We start from the raw sequence: 19,257 nt of genomic DNA, 5'->3' as shown, positions 1-19,257 counted from the left end.
AAAAATAAATGAATTTTCTGATATTTTTTAGTTAAAAGTGCAAAAATATATTTGAAAAATGACATCAAGAAGACGAAGTAGCTAATTTTGGGAATAAGTGAAGTTTAAGAGATAATGTTGGACAACGAAAAGATCAATCAAGTTGTCAGCTTAATTTAGTTTTCTAGTTTTACTTGATCCATATACTTCCTTCTTTCACCATCTGGTAATGGGTCTTCTTTAACATTTATCAAACAGACCAATTCATCTCTTTACCCTAAAATAAATCTCTTATCCTTGCGCCGTTTTAAACTGTACATGCAGATCTAGCAACCGGGAATTCACAATCTTTTCTTGCCACATTTGAATCTCCTGGCTTAGAGAGCTTTTCTTTCCTCTCTCCGCTACCGCACCGTGCCTAAACTCATTCCCAATATTATTTAGGACAGATTTATCCAGTATTATCTTTATTGCACTTATTGCACTTTATCACACTGACAACTTCAGGAACTTTCCCGAAAGTTTGGTCATAGCGAACAGTCTTCCACTTTTCAATGACATGAGTCATATGTCCCTTCAAATTACCAAATCCATTCAGCCTAAGAACTTATTAAAAAAAAAACTCTGGCTGAACAATCTTCAACTTAGTCGGAATATGTTATCCCATATTTCGCTCGTAATGAAGCAGCGTTCTAATATAGAGGATTCTAAACAAACCAGAATAAAAAAAAATAAAGTTTAGTTTGGTTCCCCATGTTGTGGATCTATAAATATTTATTTATTCGACAGAAAAACCAACAGCACATTTGCAATAACTATCAACTTAACACAAAGAGAATGTTCATGTCAGCTACCAACTCTTTTTTTTTACTTTTTCCATTAGCATTATACATTTACGGATATATACAACTTATAATAAGATATCTATAATTATAATCAGAAGTTTTTGAATGTGTTCAACTTAATCCATTTAATACTTAATTCCAATTAATGGGGATAAAAGTTACTTATGCTTCACTCTTGAACGCTTTCCAGCAATATATACGACCAGCAGATTTTAGTAAAGGTTGCTAACCGTAAATTGCGTCTCAGGCACGTAAATGACTATGGGACGGGGGGGGATCCCTCTACTATTATGTTCAGCCCTTTCTATCCTTTCGTTTTTTTAGGATAATACATATCTTTTAATAATTAAATAAACACAAAACTTTCTTTATCTGTAAATAAGGAGCAATATTAAAAATTAAAACGAACGAAAATTCTTCCATATACAAAGGGGTTGTCTCCATCTCAATCCCTTGCTCTTCCCGTTAAAGCTCCCCCTGTGTGATCTTTAACTGATGACACGAGATGAGTCTTGTGAACTTTTCTTTAGCAAGTACCAGTGCTAATGCTGGCCTTGGCAACCAGGATTTAGTTTAAAATATAGTTTCTAATTCAAGGTCTGTGTCTTGTTTTTATTCCTTCGCCTAGAATATCTCATCCTTGTAATGAATGCTACAGAAAATGTGGTACCGGATCATTCCCTTGTTCTAAGTACAATGCTTGGTTGCACTCAGCTTGTGCTGGCATCACAAAAAGTAGTCGCCTTAAAAACCCTAAATGGTTATGCGCATAAAGCTGATCGTAAATGGTTGCAAATGACAAGATTAATACCATCGATAATCAACCTGAATTGATCCAACCAGTCGAAGCTGAAAAATCCCACCTTATTCCCAATGAAAAAAAAAACATTCCAATGATAGTCCATTAAATTCCAATGATAATCCACTTGAAGTTATCGTTCCAATTGATAGTGTAAATTCCCCATCTGTACCTTGTGTTTCGAATAATGACCAAAATAGTTCTCCTGGATCGATTGATTCTGTAAAAATAACCACCTACCATCAACCCAAATTATCCCACAAATTTCTTGCCCCAGTAAAAATGAATTGACGCGCAATACAAAAACAGCTAGTGTGTTTGAGTCCCATACCTGTGAAGATTGCATACAAAATGATGCAGGAATCGTCAATCTCAAGAAACAGATTATTAATCCCGAATTTCTTCATGGTAACTTGTCTGATCTTTACGAGTGCCTGAATAGAGTACGAAGAAATCAAAATGTTAAAAGTCGGTTTTCAGCTTGCAATTGTTGAAGCTATACATACTTTAAATAATCAATGTGCTAGTGAACTTCCTTCGTCAGAGTTTTTTCAAGGGATTAAAAAGGTTACGCAAACTAATGACCTAGTGACCTCAGTTCAACCGAGGATAATTTATGTTGAAATCCAGTGTCAATGAGAAATCTTTGAGAAGTGACAGTGTTGTTGAGCTCACAAGCGGAAATTCTCACCAAATGCAATCAAAAATTAAAAAAAAATGATTACGGTAATTTTTCGTGTAATCAACCTAATGTGTGCTTTAGCTTTTAAATAGTAGATGTATGTCAGGCTATTGTAAATATCTACACATTCTTAAATTTTATGTTTATAGCTGTTGTACAAATAATCTGTGTAAATACCCCCAGGTTGACCATCCCTTACCCCTTGTTACCTCCTCTCTCTCCCTGCATACAGAAGTCCAATTTCCTCCCCCTCAAGTATGCCGTCCTATTTCCTCCCTACTCTGCCACAAACCAGCAATTTCTTGACAGACATGGATCACCATCCCCACCATGGCAATTACCAAGTAACAGCCGTTTAACAGATCATATCCATTCTGCTACGATGTTCAGCCAAGCTAACAATATCCTCGTTAAAATGAGTGCTCTCCTTCCTCAGACCCACGCTTCTCTTACTCCCCTCTGCCTCCTTCAATTAGTAAACAAACAACTGCTCACTTTTGTAACCCTTTTACTTTTCCTAAGTTCTTTGTTAAGAGCGCTGAAAGCTTGAATTTTGACAAAGTGACCGAACTAGAAAGTCTTCTCCCAATTTTATAAAATTGATGTTATTGCTGTAACAGAGTTCCAGGCACAGAACCCTGACCTTTTAAAAATCAATAACTGCTCCCAATTCACAAAACCTCGTCCTCATGACCATCCCCTCGGTAGAAAGTGAGGCGGAATATTATTAATTGTAGGTGACTATCTCGTCCCTAAATGAATTCATACTCCCAAGCTTTCAGATTACGATGAAATCATTTGGGTAAGTAAAAGACCCAAAGTCGTGCCTTGCCCTTTTAATTTGATTGTTTTTTCTTGCTTTTATTATTCCCAAATCAAAAAGCTGCACAAAGACAGCAGTTTCTACAGCAATTACATAGTAGTGCCGACTTTGTCCTCTGCAAATATAATGACTCCGGTATTTTCCTAGTAGATGATGCTAATGACCTAAAGTTAAATTCGCTTTGTAGTTCCCTCAATTTAAAAAAATAGTCAAATACCAACAACCAAAGGAAATACTACTCTTAAACTGGTTTTCCCGAATATGCTAACTTTTTATAGCTCACCTGTTCCTTTGCCCCCTTTAGGAGGAAGCTAGCATTCTTGTTTAATAATGAAACCTCTTTCCAAGTTTAATCATACATTTTCAGTTACCCAATTCTCTTTTCGTCCAATTTCTAATATAGGCCTCTTCGAGTTTGGATCTTGGATTACAAATGAAAACTGGCCAGCTCTTAAGGGGAATAATGATATTGATGTTAAAGTGCCTTACTTCCGAAATCTGATTAAAACCAAATACTTAGAACCCTTATCTGAGAAAAAAGTAAAATCATGTTCTAATGACATACCTTATATTACTAGTCAGTTAAAAAAAGCTAATTAGGCTTAAAATTAATCTTTTTCAGAATGGTAAAACATCTGAGGCTAAGTCACTGTGTAAACGTTAAAAAAGAAATACGTAAATCTGCTTCTGCGTATTACAAATGTAAAGTCAAGGATTTGTTTTCTACCAAGCCAAAACAGTGATACAATAGTACAAAAAAATATGGGAAAACACATAATAATATAGATTTTCATTTACAAGAAAAGCCCCTTATTACAGCCAATGATCTGAATAAATTTCTTTCCTCCATACTTCAAAGCCTCCCTCCTCTCTCTATAAATACTGATTATGATCTACGCTCTCCCAATTTCCCTATTATTTTGCCCTCATATGTTGAGGCAGAAATTAAAAACACTAAAAAGTGCAGCATCTAACCACTAGACATCCCAACTGTATTAATTAAAGCATTTGCAGAAACTCTTTCAGAAACTTGGTCAGTACTTCTTAATGAAATTACCTCTACTGGTAAGTTCCCTGATTGTTGGAAATTAGGATTTATTACTCTCATTAAAATCGAAGGGCAGCAAACAAGATTTTGCTGGTGTCCGGCCCATTACTCCGGTATCTTATGCCCAGCTCTTACTCCGGTATTCTCCAAGTTATATGGAAGCTTTTTAGCTGATTGGTTGAAAGTGAAAATAATCCCAAATATTGAGCAAAGCCAAGTTGGGAATTTGTGCTCTACCTCTACCTCACACTATCTGGTTTACCTTTTGGACACAATATGTAATAAACTTGAAAAACCTAATACCTGGCTCAATGTTATTGCAGTTGACTTACAAAAAACCATTAGTAAAAAATACTAACCAATGACTTCTTAGTTTACCTCTTTTTAATAAATATAATTTCGTCCTTCCTTTCTAATAGAACGCAAGTCGTCAAATACCTGAATGTAAACTCTGACCCCTCCCAATTTATAATGGTGTGCCCCAGGGAACCCTCTTAGGCACAATTTTATTTCTCACCATGTTAAACAGTCTTGGTGTCAATTTCCTGGATAGATGGAAATTAGTTGACGATTTAACAGTCTGGAAAAATGTTCAAAAATCTAATAAATAACCCATTTAACATTTTGGAGTCGATATCAGATGAATCTATTGTTAGCGATATGAAAGTCAGCCCTTTAAAGTCAACAGTTTTAAAAATTAGTTTCCTAAAAACTCCCCCTTCTTTCTCCTGTCCTATCCCCCCTGAAATGTCTGTTAATACTATGAAATTACTGGGTGTTACTATCTCAAGCGAATCAAAATGTGATTGCCACGTTAATATTTTAAAAAGTACAAATACTGCATTTTCTCTCCTCAAACTGCTTAATAAATTTAAATGTCCTAAATCACGTTGTTTGAGGATTTTTCTCTCCTTTTTACGTCCTATACTCGAATACATTTTTTCTGTTTGGCATTCTGGCATCTCCAATGAAGTGTCGGATAGAATCGAGGCAGTTCAAAAAAGTTGCCTAAGAATTATCTTCAATGAAGGTAAAGTGCCTTACATTTCCCTTCTTTGGAGAGCAAATCTAGTCACCCTTAAGGAAAGAAAAGCACATATTTCCTTGCGTTTCACCCACAATGCCTTGCATAACCCTTGTACTACTTCTCTTTTCCCTAGCGATCATTTACCCCCCCCCCCCGTTCCGTACTCCCCCCCCCCATGTTTGTTTTAAGAAAAAATCCCTCTTCTTGCCCAAATAAGAGTTTCTACTGAAAGAAATAAAAGAACGTTCATCCCTCATATAGTGGAAATTTTAAATTAATAAACCCCCTTCTATTTCACTTTTGACCCTACCTTTGGCACAATCGTTTCATTAATTGTACATATTTCATTTTAACAGCTAATTTGACTTGATTTTAAGTGTTGTTTTATGTTATTTTACAGTATTTGACTTAGAATGCAAATTCGGCAGTGTTTTTCTTCTAGCCTGTTATTTCGTTTTACCCCCGCATTTTCTGTTTTTACCATTAATCTCATAAAGTTCATTTTATTTCTTGTACATGGACGTGATTTTCTTATTCATTTGCGGTAAATTCTTTCTTGACCATTTTTTTGCTGGATTCGTGTTTTTTTACTTTTGTTCTGCTGTATTAGTTCTTTCTTTGTTTTACTTTTTCTTTTTAGACACATGAAGTGAATTCAGATCTATTAGAGCTTATGATAACTTAATGAAAATAAATATTATCTTATCTTAAAGCTTTCAGTAATTTAATCAAATTCTAATCAAACGGTCTCTTAGGTTTTCGGAGTTGTTCTTAAGGAACTGGAGCAACAAATCAAGCTTCAGTTTCAAAATTGAAGCATTGAAGAGGGGGCAGCTCCTCTCATATACAGAATAATTTCTGTTGGTTTTAATTTTTTTACAATAAAAAATGATTCAAAGATGAAATGAAATTTTTCTTAGAACCTAATGAAAACTCAAGGAACAGAAGGTTGAGAGGCTATCTGATACAGATTTAAGGTATTGGCTTTCATCTGTTTGGAAGATCAGCACTGCGGTCATAGAACGGAGATTAGCAACGGCAGTTTTAACTTGTGCCGTCCAGTCTAGCGGTACATCCTATCTGTTCAGTAAATCTGGTTGCATTAAGGTGTTATACTACAAACACTAAGACTTATGTCAGACGCAAGCGATTCAACAGAACAATGCTCTGAAGCCTCTGGGAACAGTTAATGTCCAGTTCTTACTTATTCAAGACATAAACAGTAGTATCTTTGGTCCGAAATATAATCCATCTAAACAATTAAACTTCACAGTAGAATTTCTTTCAGACCTTTACTCTGTTTCAAGAAGTCAAACAGCCCAATCTAGAGTTCCAATCTAAAGAGTGCTGGTTTAAGGTTGTTGAGGCAACGAAACACTTGCGCGAACAGCAATCAATTTCATACTCAAAAGCCAGTGCATTCGGTTGTTATTAGCACACAGATCATTTTTAACTTTGAAAACACAGCTGATGCCAGAAGAAATCCATCAGAAGACAATCATGACACCTTCTCTTTACACTATTCCATTTAATTATCAAATACTATTGAATTTAATAACTCCAAAATTACAAAGACTTTCAGGAATGAATATCAGCATATATATATATATATATATATACATATATATATATATATATATATATATATATATATATATATATATATATATATATATATATATATATATATATATATATATATATATATTAAATGGCTAATCCGAGTTCAGTAATGTTTTTAAATAATCTTGGTTATAATGGTAATTTTTGTATATTACCTGAAATAACAAGAGCCAAGAAATCATATGACACTTGTGACAAGAGATCGGATCCAGTCTGGTTATGTCAATCATGTATCTGGAACTTGTGCTTATTCTTCTCATTAAGTTTCATCGCCATCTCTCCAATCTAAGCGTTTTCACAGATTTTTGTTTCCCCCTCCAATCCCCAATGTGCCGGATCCGATTCAAACGGAAAATGGAGCATCTGAGGCATGAGATCTTTCTATATATCAAGTTTCATTAAGATCTGATTACCCATAAGTAAGATAAATATACCTAAGTTTTTACGATTTGCCGCCCACTCCCCCATAAGGGAGTAAATCCGACCCCCTTCCCCCCTAAGATGGTCAAATCAGGGAAGTAACTATTTCCAATTTTTATTTTCTCCAGTCCCTGATACTCCTACCAGCTTTCATTGTCCTAGCTTATCTAAAAGTACCTGAACTAGCAAAACTTGGATCAACAGAAATTGCGATCACTATATTACACTTGGCAGACGGGCAAGTGCCATAAAAACACATAGCTCAAAATAACAGTTGATTTCATAAAAACACAAATTATATCCCGGTCCTCAGAAGGCATAAGCATTGTGAGGGAGGCTGGTCTATTTTCTGCAGCAAGGGCACTTATTTTTGCGAACAAGTAGGTAAATTTATCCCCTTTTTATATGTTTCAAACAGTGAGATAAAAAAAAGAAGCTAATCCAGATCACTTTTTAGTTGCAGTTGTAAAACTGAGTTGACATGAGGTTTTGCAGTTAAACACTATTGTGCTATCAAGAAAGAAAAATATTTTTTTTCGTTCTTATGGGCGTGGTTTCAAGCTATTCGAAAAAACAGTTTATTGATGTTTTTGAATCTAATCTATTTACAAACTAATATTTTTCATTTTTTGCGCTAAAATAAGACCCATGCTCCACAGGACCTTGTTTTTCTAGTTAAATGGTTGGATACTTGAAAATCATGATAATAATGGGTTTAGGACGTCAGAAGTCGTATTTAAGTACAAATTACCCATTTAAGAGGATATTTTATGAGGTACTTGAAACTGGAAAGCCAAATAGGCCCTAAGACAGAAGAAAATAGACACTTACTCTGCTTCTGTAGTTTTACAAATGCAAAAATTCTCAGATAAAGATCAAGCCTTACTTGTCATAGAATCAGAAAAAAACAGAGAATTTTCATTGATACATAAAGCAAAGCGTTGGTTCAGATCTGAGAATTAGCTTGCATGGAACAGCTTCAATCATTCAAAGTCTTTTTTAACTTCTCTCTACAAAATCATAATTCCATCCAAAGTATTAACTATCACACTTCTTCTTCGAATGAGTTGTTAGATGATATTTTAAGGCCGACTTCAATGAAAATATTCTCTTTTTCTCACCCATATGTTTTCTATGATACTCTTTCAAATCGCTTGACGAAGAATAGTTTTTTTTACATATCTCACATTTAAAAGATTTGTCGCCTGTATGCGATCTTTGATGCGTATCGAAATTGCATGAAATTATTTCTTACATATCTCACATATAATAGGCTTTTCAAACGTTTGTAAAATTCTATAAAAACCTTGTATATATATATGACCCTAAGGCCCAGGGCTCTATGGGGTTGTGACAACCTTAGAAGCATTGTCATATGTTCTCTGGACTATTTTGTTTTAAAATGAATATCTCACAATTTTATTCGGATACAATTCACAAAATTCCATCAAAAGTATTAACTATCAGACTTTTTCCTAGAATGGGTTGTTAGGTGATATTTCAGGTCCCACTTAACTGAAAATGCTCTCTGGGATGAATTATATTTGAATGGTTCACCATTATGCACTCTTTAATGCTCTTTCAAATAGCTTGACGAAGGAAAGCCTTTTTTACATATCTCACATTTAAAAGGCTTCTCACCTCTGTGCATAACTTGATGCTGTTTCAAATGGCTTGATTGAGAAAAGCATTTGTTACATATATCACATTTAAAAGGCTTCTCACCAGTATGCACTATTTGATGCTGTTTCAAATTGCCTGACGAAGAGAAGCATTTCTTACATACCTCACATTTAAAAGGCTTCTCACCTGTGTGCACAACTTGATGCCTATTCAAATAGCTTGATGTGTAAAAGCATTTCTTACATATATCACACTCAAATGGCCTCTCACCTGTATGCCGTAATTGATGGTCTTTCAAATAGCTTGACGACGAAAAGCATTTTCTACATATCTCACATTTAAAAGGCTTCTCACCTGTGTGTACCATTTGATGCCTGTTCAAAATACTTGACATAGAAAAGCATTTCTTACATATATCACACTCAAATGGCCTCTCACCAGTATGCACTCTTCAATGAAGACCTTTTTTTTCCTCTTTTCGCTACCAAACCGTGCCTAAGCTCATTCCGGAGATTATTCAGGACAGATCTATCCGGTATTCTTTTTATTACACTTTACCAAAGACTATTCTTAACCTTGAGTAGAGCATTGAAATAACAGCTGCTTTCACAAGACAGAAATCTGGCATCTTCAGGAGCTTTCCCGAAAGTTTGGTCATAGCAAACAGTCTTCCACTTGTACTGAATTATGTGAATGGTTCACTGTTCACGTATAGGGCTTGGAAAAAATGACACAGGGATGTTTGATCTTGGCTGTCCAATTAACTATAAATTTTCAAGGCTAGTTCCCTGGGGATATTAGTGAAAAGATTAATAATTTGATAATCTGAGTGAGCCCAGCATAAGAACTTGATAGGGACTTTCCACAAACAGTTAAATACTAAGTTGGAGAGTCTAAAATTTGACAATGTGGAAGACGGATGGAATAATTTTAGGAAAATAAATTGGGAAGTTGCTGGTGGTGTCTTTATGGGGATTAAATAAAAACAAAATTTCAACTGAAAGCATGGATGAACATTAAAACTATTCTGTATATGCTAGGGGCTGTCCCCTCCTCAACGCCCCGCTCTTTACGCTAGTGTTATATATTTTTCTTCTTGTATATTTATGTTTTGCTGAGGACGACCCTTGGACGTAGGGCTGAAATATTCATTTTAATTAGATTTATCTACGACTGCACTACAGACGCATAAGCTGTTTTCTTAAGAATTACTTGTCTAGTTTTAATTAATGTTTTTGCAGTAATAATATTAAGAAATCTCAGCTCTGTAGCCGTAGGGACATCATGATTTCCAAGAGTGACAAAATCCCTGTGTGGTGCATTAAATGACCAAAATTCATGCTTATCAACGCTGATAGAAGGCCCTATAGATTGAAAGTCACTTGGAGTCAAGTCAAGTTGTCTTGTATGTCTTCTTTGGATCTATTGAGAAGAAGCACGCCGTAAGCGTATGCCAAGTAAGATAGGTCAGAACCATGCAATAGGAGAGGGAGAGATACGGTCCAGAATCTTGGAAATGGCATGTTTGAAAATTAGAAGACTAAAAACACTATCTTGCCTGACACCTCTTCTGATTTTTGCAGGATCTGAAATTGAACCTATCCATTTGGCCAACACAGTCAAATTTTCATACCAAAATTACACAGCGCTCACTATACTCGAACTTACTTCATTGTGCAGTAGAGCATTCATTGCTTGCATGTGATTAATGCTATCCAACGCTTTTGATATATCAACAGTGCACATATATAGAGCTGACTTATTTCTTTCCGAGTGCATAAGTACGTAAGCCAGTAGTCAATGAGCCTCTGGGTACTCAAGACCTTTCTGGAATCGAAGCTGATTAAGGCTCAAAGAATTTTGGGTATTAAAACACTTCGCTCAAGTTTCACGAGATGGCTATTGGTTTATTAGATTTGCATTCGTTTGAATCTTTTCCTTCTATTGGCGATAAATGAGATAACCCCTTTTAGAAAAGAGCTGGGAACAAAACCCCGGAGGACGTACATCTGAAAGCTGAAGATGGAAATAGAAGCAATCACGTAAGTGTTTGAGGTCTTTGATTGTAAAACCATCGCTTTTTATCCCATTCCTTGCTTTGGAAAGCACTTTTCAGAAAGCTAACTTGATCTTGTCAAGGGAAATGGGAAGAACGCAATGTTGCCCTGAGGAACGTGCAAGCCAGCTAGTGACTTCCGTTTCGTACTGATTGGCTATAGTAATATTCTAATCTCCATGCATCGTAGTATAGCAAGAGTGTTAATCATGCAGTGTCAGAGAAGTACTATAAGGACGGTCGTCTGGTCTGATTACGCTTAACCATGATTTTTTGTTTCCAGTAAACTGATGCCTGATAATTCAGTTCCTCTTCATTTTAGTTTTGTATTTGCATTTTGTGCTCATTACAATGCTGCGTAAAAAATTCAAATATTCAGCCAAGTTTTTGCATGTCGTTTTGCCAACTGGAGTAAAGACAATTGAAACCACTTCGGTTTCTCTGTCCCAATTTTGGCTCGTCTTGTAGGAACTGCTTTCGATTCGGCATCTTTTAGAGCACGGATGACTTGATGGTAATAAGCATCGAAATCAACCACGACAGAGACTTTGTAAGGGCCAGAGCAGAGTAGACGAAATGGAATTTTGAGGCAGCTTAGGACCGAAGCAACAGTGGTGACATAAAGGGGAATATTACATTTCTCCCAATTTTACTTGTAGGCCAATTTTATGGAACACGCTTTATTGGTGCTTTGTGATGACTGTATCTGGAACAGAAGTCTTAAATGGTCACAAGTCGAATTGTCACTGCAAACTGTAACTGGAAGAATATGAATGGATATTCATGAACGCACGTGGTCAATATCGGCGTTACGACCACGAGTACGGGTGTACGTAAAAGCCAGAAACTTTGGCCAAATCTTAGAAGCATTGGGGAGACGATTTGTAAAGATCAGAGATATAATACGGTCCTTGCATTGGTCACAGCTGAGGTCCCTGGCAATTAGCCAATTACACCCACGAAACTCAAGAGACTTCCAATAGGGCATCTGCAGATTTATCACGGACACTGAGGTCTTTAGATCCCATATCAAACAGTTCGTGGTAACGAACTGTAGTAAGGAGCGACCCGGCTCAATAGTAATCGAAACTCTAAAAAACTGAATTTTTGATACTAATAGTCACATCAAAAGAATCGCATTTTAATGCTGATTTTAAATATATAAGTTTCATCAAGTTTAGTCTTACCCATCAAAAGTGACTGAGAAAATTTACCTTATTTTAGAAAATAGGAGGAAATACTCCTTAAAAGTAATACAATCTTAACGAAAATCACACCATCAGATTTAGCGTATCAGAGAAACCTATTGTAGAGGTTTCAAGCTCTTATCTACAGAAATGTGGAATTTCGCATTTTTTGGCAGATCATGGATGCGTGTTCATTTGTTTTTCCCCAAGGGTGATCGTATCGACCCAGTGGTCCTAGAATGTCACGAAAGAGCTCATTCTAACGGAAATTAAAAGTTCTAGTGCACTTTTCAAGTGACCAAAAAAATTGGATGGCATCTAGGCCCCCTCAGTCGCACATTTTTTTCCCAAAGTCACTGGATCAAAATTCTGAGATAGCCGTTTTATTCACCATAGTCAAAAAACCTAATAACTATGCCATTGGGGACGATTTACTCCCCCACAGTCCCCGTGGGAGGGCTGCAAGTTACAAACTTTGACCGTTGTTTACATATACTAATGGCTATTGGGAAGTGTACAGACGTTTTCAGGGATATTTTTTTGGTTTGGGGGGGGGGGGGGGGGGGGGAGAAGTAGAGGGGGTTACGTGGGAGGATCTTTCCATGGAGGTATTTGTCATGGGGAAAGTTTCAATGAAGGGGGCATAGGACTTTCTAACATTTTAAAAAAAAAACAATGCAAAAATAAACAATAAAGTTTTTTCAACTGAAAGTAAGGAGCAGCATTAAAACTTAAAACGAACAGAAATTATTACGCATATGAGGGGTTTATCTCTTCCTAAATACCTCGCTTTTTATTCTAAAGTATTTTCAGTAATTTCAACTATTTATTCTTAAGCCTTTGTGATTCAGGGGTCATTCTTAAGGAATTTGGACAGAATTCAAGTTTTAGTGTAAAGAGCGAGGTATTGACGAGGAGGTGAACCCTTTCATAAACGTAATAAAAATATACAAACATAGAAGTTCGTTACGTAAGTTTATTCGTTAGTTACGTATATTTTTTTATTAATGAAAACATTCATAAAAAATTAAAAGTTATAGTTGCCTTTTTAAGTAATCAAAAAATTGGAGGGCAACTAGGCCTCCTCCCCCGCTCCTTTTTTCTCAAAATCTTCCGACTCCCCCTAATGTCAAAGAATCTGGTCGGGATTTGAAATAAGAGCTCTGAGACATGAAATCCTTCTAAATATCAAATTTCATTAAAATCCGATCACCCATTCGTAAGATAAAAATACCCCAATTTCAACGTTTTCACATAATTCCAGTTTCCCCCTCCAACTCCCCCCAATCTTATAGGATCTGGTTGGAATTTAAAATTAGAGCTTTAAAGCACAAGATCCTTCTAAATATCAAATTTCATTAAGATCTGGTCACCCTTTTGTAAGTTACAAATACATCATTTTTCCAAATTAACCCCCCCCCCCCAACTCCATCAAAGAGAGCAGATCCTGTCCGGTTATGTCAGTCACGTATTTTAGACAGGTTTTTATTCTTCCCATCCAGTTTCATCCTGATCTCTCCGCTTTAAGTATTTTCTAAGATTTCCGGTCCCCCCTCCCAACGACGGTGGATCCGGTCGAGATTTAAAGCAAGATATCTGAGTTACGAGGGACTTTCTAACATTATTATAAAAAAAAACAATGCAAAAATAAATAATAAAGTTTTTTCAACTGAAAGTAAGGAGCAGCATTAAAACTTAAAACGAACAGAAATTATTACGCATATGAGGGGTTCATCTCCTCCTAAATAACTCGCTCTTTACGCTAAAGTATTTTTAGTAATTTCAACTATTTATTCTTAAGCCTTTGTGATTCAGGGGTCATTCTTAAGGAATTGAGACAGAATTCAAGTTTTAGTGTAAGGAGCGAGGTATTGACGAGGAGGTGAACCCTTTCATAAACGTAATAAAAATATACAAACATAGAAGTTCGTTACGTAAGTTAATTCGTTAGTTACGTATATTTTTTATTAATGAAAACGTTCATAAAAAATTAAAAGTTATAATTGCCTTTTTAAGTAATCAAAAAATTGGAGGGCAACTAGGCCTCCTCCCCCGCTCCTTTTTTCTCAAAATCTTCCGATTAAAACTATGAGAAAGCCATTTAACCAAAAAAAAAATAAATTAAATTTCGTTTTAATTATTTAATTTTCTAATTATTTAATTATTTAATATTTAATTTCGTTTTTTAATCATTGATTCAAAAAAGTTCAGAAATTAAATAAAAAAAAATCTGTTCGTTTTAAGTTTTAATGTCGCTCCTTACTTTTAGTTAAAAAAAAACTTGTCTTTTTTTAATTTAATTTCACATAGCAGGATAGAAGAGTTGGTCTCGGAGGCCTGACGAATTTGAGATGGGTGAGTGATGACGAACGTTGGGAGTGGAATATTATTGCTATCACATTCAGCTAGTAAATCTAATGTTTCTAATGTGGCTTGAGCTATTCTTTCAGGGAATGGTAGTTGAAAGAGTTTGACTGTAGCGTTGCGTAATGCTGCTAAGTCAAGGAAGTCATATATCAGGTTAGACAGCAATGTTAGATTAAACTTTCTGTTTGATTGGAGTAATTCAGGATTGGATAGAGACTTATTCGCCATAATGAGCACCGATAAGCCAGGGAAGCGTAGGTCCTCGCTACCTATTATAATTATTATTAATTTATTACCCGTCAAAAACGGAAAAGACAGAGTATATAAAAGAAAAAGAAAGAAAAACACAACAATTTAAATGCACTTCCACTACAAATATTATAAAATAACACTAGTCCAGGGGTGGTTGGCTCTTAAAACATTGGTACTGAATTTGGAGTTTCTCCTCTCTATGGCCATGGAAGGGCTGGTGACCTTATATTTCCTAGAGATGTTGCCATTGCAGTGCCACTAAGGGAGACGCAGGAGAAACTTGGCATATCTGTAGAATGTGCTGCAAATGGCTTTCTTTTTGGTAGCTGTGAATATTTTCCAGAAGGGAACCAGAGCAAGCAGATGGGGGGGGGTAGTAAAAGCATTGTATAGCTGGGCAAGGTGAGGACGGTTGAAACGATACTTATTGGCAACGAGTAATCTGTAAGACGCTCGTAGACGGGAACAGAGGTGGTTTATCAGTGCTGAGTGTGTGTCCTTCAATGTAGAAGAAAAATTTTAGCGCAGTGTTTAATTGAAAGCTCATTTTTTTAACCATTGAAGAAAAGAAGTTATGTTTTAGATTCGTTGAAGGGAAGTCCGATCTGCTTGTATGCCGCTGCAAGTGAGTCTTAATAAGTGAGTGTATTCCCTGCAATTTAAGGGAGACTCTATTCCTGGCAGGTACGACGCAACTTGCAGCAAGTAACCTCCCCTCTTCTGTTTGCTTATTCGGGCAGATTGGAAAATTACCAAAAACAATCGTCCACATTTTATATTTGGGTTTTTCTGCTTTCAATTTAACACGTGACATCACTGAACGTAACAATTCGGGCACATTTTTGACAGCCCAAATATGAAGCTTTGGCAACACTGCACAGTGGACAAGTTCTTTCAGCTATATTATTAGATATAAATAAGCCAGAAAAGGGAAAAGGAGGAGGGTTTTGACCCGAAGTTTAGCACTGTCAATTCACTTAATTTTTGGGAGTCGACTAATGCCAGGTTCAAAATGAGTTGATGACTGGTCGTTAAACAAAATATTATTTCACAAATAATCATATTCATTATTTAAATCTTAATAATTTTTTATTTATTGAAGTTGTAAAAATGAAAACATTAAAAAGTTTCCAGTAAAGTACAAGATACGTTCTGGCCTTGAGAAGGCATAGAGGTTGTGAGCCCTGATCATGTTAGTTTCTGCTCGTCTTTGAGTTTGACTCAGTTATTTATTGCAATTTCTGTTTCTTTTGTATTTTATTTATTTATGGATGCTGATTTTTGGTAGTTTTCTTCTTGGTAGACTATTTTATTTTATTTTTATTCATTTTTGATTTAATGGAGTTCTTTACTTTTCCTTGAAAAGCGTGTTTTGTGGAAAGATTTTTTTAAATTTATTTCTTTTCGTTTTATATTAACATACTCTTTTTCAGGGAAACAGGATTGGAAATCTGATTGTTCTTTAATCACTTTTAACTCTTAAAAAGGGCACTAGAACTCCTAATTTCCAATCACATTAGCCACTTTGAAATATCAATCATAATACTAGTTATGATAGAGCAGCGCTGCCTATGATATTGTTTATATGCCCTTTTAATACATACATGCATATAGTTTTTTCGTATAATTGAAACTCCCCCTAAACGTTCCCTCAAAGTTTTAACTTATTTCCTTAGTGTCATTAGTTACTGTATCCGTAGAAGTAGCATTAAACGTATATATAGTCTCTTCTGGCTAGTTCAAAATCCACCACAACTTACACTAAAAGAACTAACTTAATAATTTCAGCCATTATTATGATATTGCTTTGTCACCCTTTTGATAACCTACATGATCATAGTTTGTTTTGATTTAGGTCAACATCTGCCAAAACATTCCTTGCAGCTTCTTTATAATACTCTTAGCTTGTGCAACAGCAATAGATATAGCAGCAGCAGCAGCATTAGTAGCAGTATACACATTTCATCTTTGGCTTTTTTTAACATCACCTTTAACACCCGATGTTCCAACTTAACACACAAGTTAATTCTGAAGAAATTTTATTTTGATTATTATGTACAGGATCATCAAGATCCAAACTAAAGTAGTAATAAAAGGAATTTCTATCATCTGGCATGACCTATTTGCTTTATCCAAGCGTAATGGGTATTTTCCTAACCAAAAAACTTCACGTAATACTGACGCTCTCTTTTTATTATTCGGGCTTTTATAACCTTTTCGGCAAGATACTTTTCCGGGGGGCTTACCAGTTGAGATTCATCCCCATAAAAAGGCTCTATCATATCTTCAATTTCATATATAACAAGTTTTGCATCTCGTACATTACGAATTCGTAATATTTAACGAGAATAATTAAATGACCCCTTTCCAAATATTGCTTTAGCTCGATTTATTCGAACAAAAACCCCGATCAAAAATCACGGTTTATCTTGGGGTAGTTTTTCCTTTGCCATTAAATATAATATTTCCGGGCTGTTATGCAGCCCAACATCAACAGGAGCGATTTTAGCAAGACTTTGATGATGGGGAATTATTAAGCTTATATACAAATTAAGCTTGAACTTGCAAGTTCAAGCAGGTATAAACAACAAGGTATATTGTACTGAGTCAGTATTAAATACAATACTGATTTATTTTGATTCTTAAAGTAACGATTACTCGTCCATCGATGCTACATTTTTTATGCAAATAGGTAGGGTAGAGAATGATATTTCCAATTTCTCTCTTTACTCTCTTTTCCAATACTCTCTTTACTGCAATCCTTAAAAATACTTTCCCACGGCCAGTCTGCAATTTCTGAAAAGGCGAATGTGAAAAGAACTTATCCAAATGCTTAACAATCTCAATGGCTTTCTTTGAAATTAAAGGGGAAACATTTAAAAAACGGCAAAAAAAAAATATCAATCACTATTAATAAATATTCATAAGGTTTATTAAACTTTACAAAATTATTGTCTAGCACTAAAATATATGCTTCAGCTATATCCCCAAAAGAATATGAAATACTCTTTTTAAAATGCTTGGACAAATTATATAATTTCCGTGCAATGTTTAACTTTCTTCTTTTTCTATAAATTCTTTTACTTTTTTTTACATAAATTTTTTTTTTTTTTTACATAACATCAGCCTTCTTTGCAAGAATACTAGGGGCTGCTAATGCTTCTACACTGGCAAGATAGCAATAAATGTGTTCCAATTTTTCGTCAGCCATGGTGCTACAAGCAAAGCTTTAGGTTTTTCTTCGTTCTTGAAACTGCTCTCTACTTGAAAGATACAGTGAAACTGAAAGCTATTGTCTATTGTCTTGTTCAAAGAAAAAGTTTCGCTTACTCAAAATATTACTTATTATATATTTACTTTTTATTAAACTCAGGAGTAGTTTATTCTCAAAGAGAAAACTTATAGCAAATACATTCACAGCATAAGCAGATTTTCTACTTGAGACTAAATTGCTTAAAAAGTCATATAATCTATAAGCAACTCCTTGAATTTTCATAAGTCTTTTGGAACATAATTTGCATCTTTTAGACGCTGGACTTCGATAATTTTTAGTAGAGGGGAATCATCTGGTTCAATGGTAAAGATGTCTTTTTCTTTAGAGGGGAAAGAGGGTGGTTCACCTGGAGCCAATTTTTCAAAAATGTCCACTATTATTGGCATTTTGTTTGCTCTTTTAAACTGCGTAATCTTCAAACTATTTTCAAATCGTTGTTTTGGCATAAGAGATTCTTCAAAAGGTATAAGCTTATAGGAACGAGACATATTACCAGGAATTGACAAGGCTTCCGATTAAACAAGCAACTATTGGTGTTAATTCTGCAAATAACCCCTGCCGCTTTGAATAAGCTTTGTACGTTTCTGTCTAAACAGTCTCGTTTTACCAAAGTACCTTAAACTTTGCTTGTGTTTATAATATCCTTCCTTCAAACACCCTGACGTCTTAATTCGCGAGTCTGCAATATTTATACTGAGGTCACTAATAATTTTGGTGAAATTTGGATCTAAATATTATAAAATTAATTTTCTAAGTTTAGGTTTGATTTACCCAGGTCTTCGATAAGACGGTAGTGTTTCCTCAGCTGCTCTATGATGTCATCTAAACTATTTTTTCTTTATGCATGGTAAATAAATAGTTACTTCTCGGTCAAAATATCACTTGTAAGCATCAAACTCCTATCTTGAGCATACAAATTTATAAGTATGTATCCAAAAGGGCGCGAAATGGCATGAATATAAGAATCAACAAAATATTGCAAATTGGAGGGGAATATTCGCCTAACTAGTGTAATAATTGAAGATAAATCTCTCGGATTTCGAAACAAAATGAAATGGGATGTGTCTAGAGAAAATTTTCTAAATTTTTAATTTTGAATAAATAAATTCTGTGTTATTAGTTCAGATGGTGTGAAAGACTGTCCACAACTCTAAAATGGATGTAGAATATTGAGCAATCTCGGACACTAGATCGTTTATAACCAAAAGACAATCCTTAGGGAGGTTTTCAGAAATGTCTAACCCTTGAACAA

The 19,257-nt window shown here is 35.1% G+C and overlaps 1 protein-coding gene across 1 annotated transcript in view; it reads right to left on the bottom strand.

The window, feature by feature from the left end:
• Positions 1-19,257, bottom strand: part of LOC136040271 (zinc finger protein 665-like) — a 131,330-nt gene that overhangs the window by 83,967 nt on the left and 28,106 nt on the right. The window lies entirely within an intron of this gene.

Source organism: Artemia franciscana, chromosome 20, assembly GCF_032884065.1.
Source record: "Artemia franciscana chromosome 20, ASM3288406v1, whole genome shotgun sequence".
NCBI classification, from domain to species: Eukaryota; Metazoa; Arthropoda; class Branchiopoda; order Anostraca; family Artemiidae; genus Artemia; species Artemia franciscana.
Note: the sequence above shows the minus strand (reverse complement) of the source record. Positions and strands in the feature narration are given on the sequence as shown.